We start from the raw sequence: 15,751 nt of genomic DNA, 5'->3' as shown, positions 1-15,751 counted from the left end.
TGTTCAGCCATTACATCTTTGCTTGCATACGAGGTCATGAGCCATTGCTGAAATAGAAAATAAACTTTATTAAAAAAAATGGTTGCCGCTCGAAGTCCTTGGACTCGGGCGGCATCTGATGACATATTTTATCTCACTGGACTAGGCGCCGCGTTTTTCGGGTATGAGCCATTGCAATGAGCCACTTAAGGTTTTCGCCTTAATAACAATAATAATAAAATAATTGGCCTTATATTACTCCGTTCTAAAGTCAACTATTTACGCCAATATGAACGAAAAAATTAGTTTCGAAATAGTGCTTTATCGGTATAAGCTGACCTAGTGTTTCTATTTAGTGCCCCTTTAAGTATGTGTTTTGTTTCGTAGCGGTCATCAGATAAGATTGCAGTTGCTGCTGGCTATATTAGTTCCTTCCGAAATTGATGATGACGGGTTCTTTGAGTGGCATACTTACCGGACACGCTTATTGCTCTACCTACTGCGCTCCTTGCGCGAACTGAACCCTTGGCAATATACCAAGATAGTCCACGATCGTGAACGACTGTTGCATCATTGAACATTCGCTTCATCCATTTATAGGGATACTGAGGTAAAACAGGAGAAAGCCGCGTTTACATGAATGTGATAGTAGCGTAAGCATTTATTAGGGCACCACGATACTACTATGCAACAGCGTTTCCATGTGGGGCATGACCCTTCGTCCGAATGAAGCGGTGCCTGTTTTTATAGCGAGTGCGTTTGGCCGGTAAGTGGAGGAGAGCGTACGCCAGCAACCGTCTCACTTTTGCTCGCTCTCATGGTTCGATACGATAGCGTTTACATGCACCGCGTGAGACGACTTACCTGGCTCGATCTGCTCTCTCTTTCCTAGCGCATTAACGCGGTTTACATGAATCTGATACGCTAGAAATGCAATACTATGCGAAGCGCCACTGTAACATTCATGTGAACCTGGCTTAAAACAGTTTAGAGCGGTAGATTGTTTGCGTACGCAGGAGCGAGAGTGCGTTTTTTTGTGTATGCGTGCCCACGTGTGTGCGTGTGTGCGTGTGCGTGTGTGCGTGTGTGTGTGTGCGTGTGTAAGTGTGTGTATGTGCATGTGTCTGTGTTTGCGTGTGAGTGTGAAGAAAGTGGAGAACAAGAATACCATTCTTGAATTTCGCTGAAAAGTGCGTCACCTATGACACTCGGTATAAATAATGAATTCCGCGATATTTTTGTGCATTTGAGACATGTTCCCGGAGGAAAGAGTTATCGATTATGACAGCTCGAGTTTCAGCTTGTGTCTGAATGCAGTGTATTAACTTTTATTGGCAAGCATTTTATAACGCCGAGCAGACGCTGGTAAAGATTAATGACAATGGGCTGGCGCCAACGTTTCCTGGCGACGTCGCCTGCTTGCCGTTTCGAAATTTCCCAAATTTTTGTAGATACGGTGGTTCCATAAAACCTACCCCATTGTTTTAAGCAACAATGCATTCCATCCTCCTCGTAGACTTGTACTTGCCTTGCATTGACCACCCACATAAGACCGACTCATGTTATGCCATAATAAAAAAGAAAAAAAAGGAAGAGACATACAGTAGTCAGCAGTTCTTAATCACACATACCTCGGCATAATAGAATAACTTCCTTCCGGGTTCATTTATTGCGTTTACTAAGTACGCTCGCTTTCGCGCGGCCTTAGCTAATATTGTATATCCAGGACTCTGGCCACCATTTTATTGTTTACTAAGGCTTCAAATAGGGATATAGTAAGTATACGTCATCGTTCTGTTTACGGCGCTATACTGTTACAAGAAGGACAAAATAAAAAACTGACACACATGTCACCTACAAACATTTACAGCGAGAAAGAAACTTTGCCGATCTGGCCCCAAGCATGCATACGCTGCTCCATCGATTGTCCAATAGAGGAGACGAAGTTGCAGTGCCTAGAATGAGCCGATCACCTTTTAAATCAGCGAAGCTGCTTGTGTCGCCTACTCGTCATGGTATAACATCTCGCGCTGTTCGCAGTGTCGCTCGGTTTGGTGCGTGCTCAAATCGAGACTTGAGCGCTCCGCTTCGGGACCGCTTCGGTGTAATCAACCGGGAGCCGTTTCCGAGATGCTGACATGATGCCTGCTTTGAAGCCTGCCGGCTTTAAAGGGGCTGGATTCTTAAAGCTTTCTGTTCGTAACAGCTGTCTGTAATTGGTAGGGGATATACGATATTCTACAAGTGCACTTCCCCACACTCTTGTTTGACCCACTCGATATTTTTTATTTATCTTTTATTTGATAAATAGCGCCAGCCTACAGAGAAGGCCGTGGGCAGAAGTGGACAGTACATATGAAGAAATTATAAAAAATAAGAAGACAAGAACACATTACACAAAGCTCGCACCACGCACAGAAAAGCAGCGAAAGACCGATAGTTTGCACGTCGCTTGCATACAAACCCGTGCTACAGATATAAAATTGTGCACTGATATATTGACAGAGTGGTTGACAAGGAAAAATTAGATAAGAATACGGACCATTCAAGCTGCCCATGCGCGTCGCACGATATGACGAACTGCTGCAATTCATCACTTATTGAAGCATTTTGCGGGAGAACCATAGCTTATGTCGCGAGATGACAAGTGTTGCTGAAAATCGAAGGCTGATGGAAGAATTATAAAGCACTTAAGAATGACTGTATATGGTGGGTTTCTCAACAATGTGTGCACTGAGCCAGTTCCATTCTCGAATAGTTCGCGGAAAAAATGAATTACTGAAGCAATCGGTTAGGCAGGTGAATTCTTTAACTTTTTTCGAGTGATTTCCTCGCGTGGAACGACGAGTCACCTGTTGAGTGCACAATTCCTTATTGATACGCAGATTATCATGATATATTAAATACATATATTTCAACCTGTCACGATGACGTCTTAGTTGAGGTGTTTCTAAATTAGCTTTTTCTAGCAGCTGTGTCGGAGATGTGTGCCAGCTGTATGAATTAAAGACGAATCTTATTGATTTTCTTTGGACACTTTCGAGTTTTCTTGTATTAACTTCAGTAAATGGGTCCCATAAGACGGAAGCATATTCAAGAATCGGCCTAATAAATGTTTTATATGCCAGTAATTTTATTTCTTCTGTCGACTGACGTAGGGAACGTTTTAGATACCCAAGCTTCTTCATGGCCTTTTTTGTATGTAGTTAATATGTGTGTTCCACCTGAGATCAGACGTGATCCTGACACCCGAGTATTTATAACTCTCTACTGAAGAAAGGCTGCGGCCATTTATTCAATATTGGAAGTGTAGGGGAATCAGTTTTCTTGTTATTGTCATTGATATAGTTTTCTTCTCATTTACCTTCATTTGTCACTCAGAACACCAACGGTCTATTTTAGATAGAGATGAATTTAGAAGAGCCTGGTAATTCGGACCCTGAATTACATTATACAATATACAATCGTCAGCAAACAACTTAGTTTTCACTGGTATGTCTTGAGTAATGTCATTAATAAAAATTAAAAAGAACAGTGGTCCCAGGATAGATCCCTAGCTGAGATATGGCTGACAGAACTGGGGCCGGACTGGAATTAATGCTGTCGATGGAAACACTCTGCTGTAGCAATGAAAGATCTGCTTCTACTCAGGATATTAATAAAGTGTTCTTGAATATTGATTTCATTTTGACGAGCAGTTTCGGATGGGAGACGCGATCAAAGGCTTTCTCGAAATCTAAGAATATGACGTCTACCTGGCTTTGCTTATCTAATGATGCGGCAAAATCATGAACGGTTTCGAGCAATTGTGCTACCGTTGACAGGTTCTTGCGAAAACCATGCTGTCGGGAATCGATCAGGTTGTTATTTTGAAGAAACTACGACATATTTTTGAAAATGACATGTTCAAGTGTCTTCACACATGTGCATAAAACGGAAATAGGCCGGTATAACGCAATGTGCGATGGATTTTGTGATTTAGGAACGGTCACAATTATTCCATACGTCCAATCATGTGCAAGTTCCGCTCGCCGTAAGAATTCTTTAAATATTATGGTTAAATATTTCAGGCACCATTCGGCATACTTAATGAGGAAAGCATTCGGTATGCCGTCTATTTCAGGGGATCTTTTGCTGTCCACGTTCAAAAGAAGCGAGAAAATGCCTTCCTCAGTTATTGATACATCACCAATAGCAGGGCATTCGTGAGGTAGTGTAAAGTGTGGCTGATTGCCGTCATCTTTCGTGAACACTGAATAGAAGTAATAATTGAATGAACTAGCAATGGCAAATGGATCCGTAACAGGTCTGGTGGATGACACCCTTGAAGTGGAAGTAAATACGCCCAACCACAAGGAGCAAGGTCCTGGCAGATTTCCGGCGTCGGCCGGCGTCACGCGGCATCGGCTGATGCGGGCCGGTTTGAATGTTTTGCTAACCACTTCGGGTGTTGTCGCTGTGGTCTGGCACGGGGAGATTTCGGCGTCGAGCGAGCATAGCCCCAGCGTCGAATTGTTCTTGACGACGCCGGCAGATACCTAAAATCCGTCGGAAATTTGTTCCTTGTGGTTATGGCATGAGGCACGAGCTGGTGCAACGCCACCTAAAAATTGTAGTAGGCGTTGGCTGCCGCCGCCGCTTCCTTGGCACCATTGTTTCCTCACTACATGTTCGCTGTTTGCAAGCCTACCCTCGATTCAATGGTACCGTCACCGGGAGGTCGGCCATCTTGTGTAGGGCAACCAAACAGTGTGGAAAAGCATATTTTCAGTATTTGCCAATTGGCGGACACTTGCCCTTACTAACGCTTGTAGCGTAAGAATATTAGTTTCTTTGTGTGTGTTCGAGCCCTGAAAGAATGTTTGTTCTCCTCTGAGCGCTCGCAGGTAAAACGCTATCACGATGACCTTTAATACGAAACATAGCTGCGTAATATGATGTACCGCATACCGGCACCTCTGCAAGAGTTAAAACGCATCGTTCTATGTTTCTATGCGGTGTGTGTTCCTACATTAACAGCTTCCCTCTTCTCTTGAGAACACTTTTTGATTGGCTGGCAGCCTTATTTTTCCCGTCGCAATTGGCCAGCTTTAGTTCTTTAGAACCCTTCTAACCAGCGGACTGCTTTTTGAATTGCAGCCCGGTTCTGAAAGCGAGCGGGATATTCAAATTTTGATACGGTCTGCCTGGTTGCGGAGATCATGCCTAGGAGAAAGAAAAGAAAGAAAAAAAAAAAAGAACAGAGCGGCGCGACGTAGTAATCGTGTCCTCCAGAGAGAGCATCATCCTTGCCTAGGAACGCAGAGTCGGTATGCTGCACTTTCACTCTGTGCAATCCCCCACCCCCTCCCCTTTTCCGATCCGCGCATTCATCCCCCTTCCCTCCCAGCGCTCTTCTCCCGGCGATGATGGTGGTTTTTGTTCTCGTCAAGGTCACGTGATCCGGCCGCCTGCCTACCGCCGCGAAGCCGTTCTCTCATAACCATTGACCGAAGCTGGCTGGCCGGCGGTCGGTAAGTGCTCACTCCGTTTGCCCGGAGCGGCACGTCCTCCACCAAGCGGCATGCTGCGTCGGCGGCCAGAGCGGCCCGACCGGCTTTTGGCGGCACAGCCCCGCCACGCCGGATGTCGCTGCGCGCGTTGCCGTAACTCCCTCCGAGCTCGACGTCACCAGGCCGACGCGGCTGCCTGCTGGCACGTGGGGGTGCCGACACGCTGCCGGCGCTAAGAGACCCGTGTGCAAGTGCCGAGCGTGGGACAGTCAGAGTGTGCTTGGAAAGAGGGCCCCATTATGCCAGTTTCGGTAGTTAATTTTGTTCAATTTCTTATTTGTTTCTGCCACCCCACGTTCCCGGTGACATCGAGGGACATGGACGCTCCAGGTCTGTATGATCAGCTTTCGCTGCACGTTCCGCCTCACGCTTTTAGTAACGTTAGCGAGCGTACAGCTGAACGTGCGCTGACTGAATTGTGTCCGGAGTTCTGCTTGTCGCGAGCCCTGCTAATGCGCGATCTTTGATAAGATCACTCGGTTTGATTATTAGTCGTGCCGGCATGCCAATTGTTACAACAGCGGTAGCAATAGTTGTTCGACGTACGCCGTTTTCATTTTCGTTTTTATTTCCTAACCAATTGCAGCATAAAAAAAAGATGCCTTATTTAATGGACAGTTCCGCGGCGCAACAATATTGCAATATAACAGTAATTTAGAACAAAAATGGAGGATCCTTTGAATAAATGATAGAAAGAAAGAAGAGGAGGAGGATATATCGGCTGCAGAATCAGTTTATATGTATATCTAAGTGATGGTGCAATGAATTGCTTACATAAGTTATTATTTTTTCGCCATTCATGTTCTCATTCAGTTTTTGAGACAAGAAGTTTGATGTGCACGATGTTGCCATCACGCCTTTCGTTGTCGTCATCATCCGCGGTTCTCTAATGTTCCGAAATGATAACTTTCTTCAGCGCATTGTAGGAGCCAAACGTACTGCGTTCTTTTATTTTATTGACTTGTTTTTTTTCTTCTTTGTTTCTTCCCCCGCTCGGACGCCGCACGGGCGTTCTCATTTCTGTGCTCCGATTGCACGGTAGCCATCGCCAGACGCTCGCTCCACGTGCTGCGGTCCCTTCATCCTTCGCACGAGCGCCGAGAGCAGCACTGGCGCTCCGCAATAAGGCGGGCAACACGATCTCCCGTCTCTTTCGAACTAGGCGCGCCGCGCGGAACGCCCCGCGCCCAGTCGTGCTCGGCAAGTCGCCGAGCAACGTCGGCGTCGACGCGGCCGCACGGCGTCAGGGAACGCAGATGCATTCCTGCGGCGGCGGCAGCTGCAACCAGCGACAGCTCACTCGCAGGGCCTGGCTGGCTGTCCGTGAGCGACGGCGGCGTCGGCGGCTCAGTGTGCCGAGCGGCTTCACTGTGCGAGGGCGAAGGGAGCCGAGAAAAGAAAAAAAATATAAGCGGTGCAAACCGGCCCGATCGGCGGCGGGTCCCCTTCTCGCCGCCGCATGTTGGGCCGGGCCGGCTAGCCAGACTCTCCGCTTGCCCGGGACACTCCCCCTCCCTGCCGCCTGTCCCATTCGCGGCACTACCCTCCCCACGCAAGGCACGCTGCGACGGCGGTCCGCGCGCTCGGCGGCGGCAACAGGTAAGCGCCCACGCGGCTTCTCTCGATCGCTGTCACGAGAAGTGGGGGGCCACCAGCCACGGGCGGCTCGCGAACGCGCGCGTGAGTTGGCCTCGTGCAAGTCGTTTCATTTCGACCTTGAAATCGAGAAAAAAGAACAGAAAGCCGAGGCCGGGTGCTGCGACCTGTCACAAGCACCGCGCTCGCTGCCGCCGCCGCTGGCTTCTCTGTAGGGGCACGTTGATTGGCAATGGCCCCGCGCATTTCGACGGCGCGCGGACTCCTCTGCCGCACCACCGTTGCGCGGATATATTATTTCTATCGCTTTCTTTAAAGGAGGGATCGTCTCGGACCAGATACTGTAGTTAAGATGACGGCGCTCAAGTTAAGTTTGTGTCGGCGACCGCAGCGCACTGCTTCACGTGGCGGAGACGTTTTCTGCGTTTGGCAACGCGCCAGCAGACGGCGTTATAGTCAAGGGCTCCGCAGAACGTTCTTTTGTTGGAGTTTATGGTAATTAACGGTCGAAACTGCAGTCGCTGACCTGATCTTCGTATTGGAAGGAGTCCATATGTGAATAGGAGCGAGTACCCGGCTTGGGCTCCGTGACGCTACTCGCGTTCGATGACGTGGTCCTGCGAATGCAGTTTCATTCCTTCGTGAAAGACGTGTGAATGCACTTGAAATTAATCCGTTTGCAGACAGAGAGAGACTGAGTAACCAAAGAAAGAATATAAAGGGGTAACTGAACCTGCACGTAGGTAGTTACTTAGAATTTTATGGGGCCGAAATTTGTGTTTGCGTGCTCAATAATTAGGAGGTAAAGAGATAGTTCATCGGGACTTGATTTGTTACGTCTTCCACTGCGCTCGAAAATTATGGCTGCTAAGAGATCTTATGGGGAGGACCTGGGCTAGCACAGAATGCACCCCAAAAGGGCCTCCAACGCTGGTGTCGAATATTTTAAAGCATTTCGTCCATAAGAACTGTTTGCTATTGTCTGGCTGCCTTTAACTGCAAATTTTGGTTTGGAGGGGCTCTCCTGGCGAATCGCTTCATATATAGGTGTAGGTAGTTAGGGTTAAACCGGGTTTAACCGAATGCGTTGGAAACACTACACTTCCAGTTGGCTTTATTTCACTTAAGTGGAAAAATAAATTTCGTGTATGCGAACGGCGACTAAAATGATGAAGTCACGTGAGAACGTCTTTTTTTTTCTTTCAGATTTCAGAGGGTGTCGTTTTTTAGAGCCCTCACCGTCGTAACATTTAATGAAATGTTAATTCGGCAGTCAGCGGAACGTGGCGATTAAGAACTATGCTTGACTCATGTTTGTTAGTTTATTTAGCCACAATCTTGTTCTCATTTGCAGTGCACTATTTCCAGCCGATGGTAGTGTAAGACAGCGTCGGTATTCACTGCTTTCATGGAAACGGGAATTCACAGCTGCACGAACCTAGCATTTCGACGTTGTCTAAAGCGTAAGTGTAAAGTGTGCGAAGTCAGTGCATGTGTTTCACTAGCAGGAAACGTGAAATAAAATAAAAAATGAAGAAAAGAAATAAAAGACTACGCTGTAGATGAAAGATAGTGCTTGAACCGACGAAAGCAAATATCACTAGGAGGCTTGCTGGCATTCATTTCCCTGTTACGCCAGGAGCTTGCACGCAAAAACGTAGAATCTGCGTAGTATGTTTGACAGAGAGCGCTAAACGCGGCGAGAACGTATATATCACGATCCTCATTGTTGACTGGAAATGACACAAGCACGTGATAAAACCAGACTTTTATTCGCTGTGTTTTATTGTAATGTTTTATATGCATGGGGCTTAAGCGAATACCTTGTCGTTGAATCCTTGTCGACATGACGTTAACGTATTCCCCACGCTCTTCTCTCCTTGTTTACCTTTTTTTTTCTTTGTAATGGTACACTAAACACGGCTTGCCGCTTCTTGTAATAGCTACATTCCTGCTCACTTCGCTTACCAATATTCTTAAATATAGCAAGTATTGTTCGAGTAGCTTTCGTCAAATCTGGGGTATATAGCAGGCTCGATTACTTGTTTCTGCGTCTACTTTATTTACCTAGTTTACAGATTTGAATATCTGTAACGTAAAGAGAAAAGCCATATGTCCCGTTCATTTCTAATTTTCTAGCGAGTACAGGGCCTAAAGCTGCAGCGGGCTTAGAAATAGGTGTTCTAGCTTCGGCGTTAATGGTAAGACAGCCGTTAAATTATTTTGCACTTTTTCTAGTGCACAATCAAGTGGCTAAATGATGGCCACTCATGCTCGAGCCAGTTCACAGAACTTGTCAACGCTGCACCGTCTCACTTCACTAATCATCACCCTTCATTCATTCAATAATTTGTAGTTGTGGAGGAGCCGGCGACATATTGTGATCATTGCCAGCAATTACGATCCAGAGTAAATAAATCACCCACTCACAGCGTGAAGGGGTCGTTTCGAAGCGCTGCCTCTTCTTTCCTCTGGATTTGCATATCAGCGAAGTAAAGGGCGCTTGCTCTCATCAATGTGCCAGGCGTAGTTTGTTCAAACGGTGGCCTGTTAAAACGAAGTGAACAGCCTAGTACCCGGAATAACGCTAATCGGGGCAGATTTACGAGCACCTCTCCTTGCGGACTGCGTGACCATCGGTTGCTCCTTCACCAGTGTGAAAACGGAATTTTGATAACACACGAAATGCTGCAACTATAGAAAAATCTGCACGACTTCGGCGATGCCTCTGGTGGTTCTGTTACTGAGGCAGCAACATACTCTCACAACGGACACCACTATCTCGTCAAGAACAACTTATCTGTGATTCACACAATGTCGTACTCATCGGAATAGAGCATTGCCTGCCATGGCCTCCGAGATACACACGTGAACGTCGCCACTATGTCAGAGCCCGCGTGGTGCGCACAAACCAGCAATATAGAACGTCAAGCGGGGAAAGTCAGAGAGGCTGAGATAATCTCATGGGTGGCGGCAATGGAAAGGAAACCTGCCATGAGTAACTGCTTAAGAGGAAGGAAAAAACGAAATCAGGAAAGAAACAATTTATGATAACTCAAAGGGAAGCTGATTACTTTTCGAAGCGAGATCAGGGTGCCTTAGAACACGCACTTGTAAAGCGAGATATAAGAAGAAAGAAGTAGTATGGTGCTGGCTGCGCTAAAGCTAGGGAAACGATGGAGCATGTTGTATTAGAATGGGAAGGTATCTGCCCAGTGGTCGATTTAGGAATCACTGGCCACCTTCAAGCCCTTGGGTTCAACGAGAGCAGGGGAAAGTAGGCATGTCCGCAATAGAGATTAGTAAGAGGCGATTGGAAGATTACTGGAAGAAAAGTAGGGAAACGACAAACAACGGAGGCGTACAAAAACAAAGTTGACAATAGGGGTTCAGAAACTTTCGTTATGGGTATTCATTGCGGGTTCCTTTTTCCTTCTTTTTTTGCTTCTTTAACGTAGGTATGACATTGGGCAATTAAATAACAAGGGCTTCGTGGCGCAACCCAACGCCCCGTTCTAAAGGGGACGCTAATAACATCCATCCATTGCCAGGAGCCCAAGATGCGGGGTAGCGCAGTGGCTAGCGTGTGTGACTCCCAAATTCCCAACCAATTTTAACCTTATATTCTTCACGTGGGCGAGCGTAGAGCTCAGAGAGCGAGAGAGAGATTGAGAGAGAAATAGAAGACAGAAAATACAGGAAGGTTAACCACACGCACGTCCGGTTTGCTACCCTGCACTGGGGGAAGTGGGTGTAGGGATGGAGAGAGAGAGAGAGAGCACAGTTTCACGCACAGTGGAAGGTTCGCACCGAGTGTACGCACGGTTCCCAGGACCTGTCGATTTGAGGTATTTCAAGAACTCATGTGAGGAGGCGGCCTGGGGGGTAACGACGACGTCTTGACGACACGTAATGTGCAAGATGGACGGACACAGGAAACACAGGTTCCCAGCAAGAAATTATCCAACGCAATATGCCGGAATCCATATGAAGCGAAGCTTTCGTGTGGCAGTAAATTAAAAGCTGTAAATCTAAACGTAATGCGCAAAAATGACTTTATATTTATCGCCGGCAACGTGTAGTTTCATTCAATGCTCATGTTTATGCACCGCGGAGGTCACAGATTTAATGGCATCCCTACCTAAAATATCCATAGGCTGTACTTGCGCTGTATAATATATGGGAATGTATGGGTTCTCATATGGGACCCCTATACTGTTCATATAGGGGTCTATTTGATATGGAACTTATGATCTTTTTTTCGATAGGGAAGCAATGTTTATGCTCTGCACAGCTCAAAAACTATGCTGATGTCGACTGTAAGACCGCAACACAGCGATATGTCCCGAGGCCGAAGGCAATGCATGATGCATGTCGACGGAAGAACAGAGATAAGGGGCTGACTGTTAAAGTCGCGCAGGTTCGCAAGCGGCCGACAGAAGGGTCGGCATAATGTACTAATTCTATTCCAAGTTTCTTTTCAGCGTTTCATCAGTGGTTGAACATCTCTTGCCCTACATTATCAAAAAGGTCGACCGGTCGTGAAGGGTTGACGATAAAAAATGAATGGAATAGAAGGGAAAGGAATGGATAAGCTATACTGTCCCAAGGGTCTCAATGAGGATTGACGCTCTTGTAAGCCATCAACGACATAGAGAAAATGAAATTTACATGCAGCGAGCTATCGTTGGTGTTGAATTACGATATCATTGAACAGCTTGAAGACGGGATGTTCGTGACTACGTTGCGCTGAGTCAACGAAGCGCAGACAGTGCGCTTCGTCCGTCTGCGTCCTTGTTTCCTTCTTTGTTGTATTTTTTTTCGCACGTGTAAAACTCAGCTCAACCTAGCCCATTCGCTCTATTGCTCATTGCGCTACTTGATAGATTATGTGTTCCTATACTCGGTTCTAGCGCTAACAGGCACAAGCACCCTTTTCCGTCCTGTCTCTTCTACTGTGTTTCACTCTACGCGCTCGTTTGGGCTACATCCTGCATTCCAATGTACAGCAGTGGTCGCGAAATGCGAATGGACCGCCGCATTGGTCGGGCTGTGTGACGTAGCACCTTCCGAACTTCTGGCGACCGGAAACCACTGGAAATGGAAGCGCTGCAAATGTGCTCCTCCACTATTCTCATTTCGCCGTGCTCCCAATCCCCCCAGAACACCGTAGCACTCGCATTATAGTGGACGATAATGAACCCGAGTTTGGCATAGGTACAGCACGGCAAATGCCTGTTTACTTGTTACGCGCATTACTAGACTGCCCAACTCAACTTTGCCGTCTCCATCATACGATATCACATACCTGCCTTTGCTTTCTAAACCACGCATGCAGTCTTTCCATCTATACATATGCACGTCAATTCCATTCTCTCGTTCGTTGCGTGATCCTTGACTTATTTTTCACTTTATTTGTCATTCTCCAAGTTCCGGTGCCTGCGACGTTTTCTGTATACAAAGCTATCGGGTTTCTGCATGCCCAAGATCCTCAGTAAAGCAGCAGCAGCGGCGGCGGCAGAGCAATCGCGCGGGAAAAACGGATATGGTGTGTTGGGACTGGAACAGGTAGAACCGCTTTTCCGGAGTTTTCAGCCAGTCTTCTCTCTTTTTTTTTCGTCGCAAAAACAAAGAAAAGAAAATAAGCAGAAAAAGTGAAAAGAAAACGTGTTTCTCGGTTTCGGGGGCCTCACGGGTCCGGCTTGGAGAGCGTGTCTTTTACGGCTGCGCGTCTTCTTCCGGCGTTTCGCGTAGCAGCAGCAGCGCCCGGAGGCCAGCGTGCCTCCCAACAATGCCCCGCTGACCTCCTCGCTGCCCTCCTCTCCCTTCGTGACTGCCCTTGCTCGACGACCGAGTTCGGGGAAAATGGAGCCTTCCCCGACTTTCTACGGTGCCCTCTTCTTAGCGTGCATTGCTTCCCCCCCCCCCCCCCCCCCCCGATGCTTTGCGTCGCTTCCGTTCTCGTCTTTGTGTTCGCTTTTGTCGTGTTACGAAGCTGAAAACAAAACAAAATGAAAAGGTTTTGTAAGCTTGCTATGTTGACGGCTGTAAATATGTAACAACGGTACTGCAGTCAAGATCACACTATGGGATCTTAATCTTAAGCATCTTAATCCCGCCTCGAATCAGGCTTCCTTCCATAGGTTGCTCTTATGGAATTATTATTGTATCGTAAATAGTAACTACGAGGCCTCCCCTCCCCTTTCATTCTATCTTCTCCGTAGCACACGCACGTTTTCAAAAACAAAAATAATTTCGTTTTGCGAACTTACTAAGATGATGGCCGGCTACTGCATTTCTTTTGGTTGTGAGAAAAACCTAGTAATAACTGCATTACTAGTACGAGCTTTTTGTAGCACGTGTTTGTAGCCCCAATGGATACGCCCTTCTTTTTCTTCGTACAGTGTTCTTACTGAGATCATTAAAATTTTGACTAGTAGTTAGCAATTGGAGAAGAGCACTATCAAAAGGACACAATGTACAGTGACCACAGTGAATGCAAATAGGCTGTGAATAAGAAAAGAAAAAAAAATGAAAGAAATGCAGCTTGGCAGATCCAACGCTCATTTTGCAATCTGTGTATGTGAAGCGAAGCATCATTGTAGCGAATAATTACATGCTAGGCAACTAACCGTTATGTGTACTATTGCATTTACTTTAATCCTCTGCAAACGTATAATCTCATACAATGAATTCTGTTTATTAAACACAAAGGTGAAAATTTTAATCTCAGGCAAATATTTATGTTTATGCACTACACAATGCTCACCAGTTGTGCCCAAAATTAAAACACCAAATCAGACGGATACACAGTGTGAGACAGAGATAAGAATGATGATTGCAGGTCTATGCACATTTGTGGCACAAGAGGTACATAATCTTTGCGGGTTTCTGCAGAACTATTACGTCAAACTCATGCTTTTCTTTCGAGTTGCTGATAAGTTCGACTTCGCTCTGCCATCTGCTAGCCGCCTGGTCATCTCAGATGGCAGAGCGGCTGCCCCAGAAAGGCGGTGGTTCCGGGTTCGAGTCCCGGACCAGGACGAATTTTTCTTTAACTGCGAGGCCCTTCTTTCGAGGAACCCGTATGGGTTTCCTTCGTAGCAATTGCTACGATTGGGCAGATGTCTCATTTTCCTTTTATTAATAATCCTGAAATGTAGCTAGATGTGTGTCGCATTTCTCTGTGACAGAGAAATACGAGACACATCTAGCTACATGTAAAGATTATGCACATACCTCTTGTGCAACAATGGCACATACCCAGTCTGGGGCATCGGCCAAGAATAAGCACACCTTCACGTTGCACACAGCGAATGTTTATATCAAAGAAAATCAAGTAAATAAAACAATATGTTGACTATAATGCGCTATTACATTAAGAGGTCGATGATCTTCATAAATACCTATGTGATCCGGCATTAAATGTTCAGGTTATATGTAAGAATTTATTTGTTTATAACGCGGTACATGTGTGCGCTTACTGGAACTACTTTGTCAGTCAGCATACAAAGGGTACAGTTTGCCAATGCGCAGGTTTCTCTCCCGCGCAAGCGGAAGTCGGAATGGGCAGTTAGAAGTAAAGCCCATCCATCCGCGCGCCACCGTCGGCGGAAACGTGTATATGGAGGGGCTTTAGTTAGAAGCACCGTCGTATCTGTACTGTGCGCGGGTGAACGGTGTGACAGCCGCGCTCACTCCAAGTTATCGAAGCGAAACCTCCCCTTGGCGGGTAAGACCACCCGAGAGGTCACGTGGCCCACTACTTGAAGTGGCAGGCTAATTTTTATTTCATTTAAAGCAACGCGTAATATAACATCTCCCAAATAATTAGGTGTTATCAGCATTGGCCAGCACCCGTTTAGATTGTTCTCTAGCTATGCAACACTTCGTTTATGCAACTTTTTTTGGTCGCTTTCTTACTACATCTCGACAAGCACGTATATAGTCATTTCTGCGGATTTCTTTTATATGTGCATTTTGAAGCTTTTAAACATTCCACCCGCGACCGTCGATGCAGCCTAAAGAAGCAAGCGTGGTCGAATTTCAATGAAACTGTCCGCAATGGTCTATGGATAACCATGCAACGTAGTCTTTTCAGGGTATTTTTTCTAAAGGCCCACATTTTTAGATTTAATGTTTGAGATCTCCCTCAGCACATTGGTGTCCAATTGGAAATTTCTTTCGTTATCCTTCGTCCCCCATTTCCCCTCCCTTTCCTCTTTTTATTCCCTCTCTCTTGCTCTCCGCAAGTTTTATTCCGCTTTTCTATCTTTCTTTTTCTTTTATAATTTGGCCACTGCATTTGTCATTGTTAGCTTTGCTGAACGCAGCGGCGTTAAACCTGACCATCATTCATTACACCGCATAATGCGGATATCACGTAAGTGCCCATTCAAGGCCGTAGTGTTAGTCAAGTAAATGCCGCGTCCTTGTAGCAATACTTACGCATTGTGCACGCTAGCGCGTCTAACCGATTATTAGGGTGACGATAAGGGGATCGGTAAGCCGGTCGTTTAAGTTTTCTGTAGCCGCCTCATATATTGCATTATATATTTTCTTGCGCAACAGTGGTTTGCCTAATGGAGAGCCACCTGAGGCTTAGTGCGGCGGATCGAGAGAAT

This window comes from Dermacentor andersoni, chromosome 5 (assembly GCF_023375885.2).
Source record: "Dermacentor andersoni chromosome 5, qqDerAnde1_hic_scaffold, whole genome shotgun sequence".
Taxonomy (NCBI): Eukaryota; Metazoa; Arthropoda; class Arachnida; order Ixodida; family Ixodidae; genus Dermacentor; species Dermacentor andersoni.
This window is presented reverse-complemented; position numbering follows the sequence as displayed.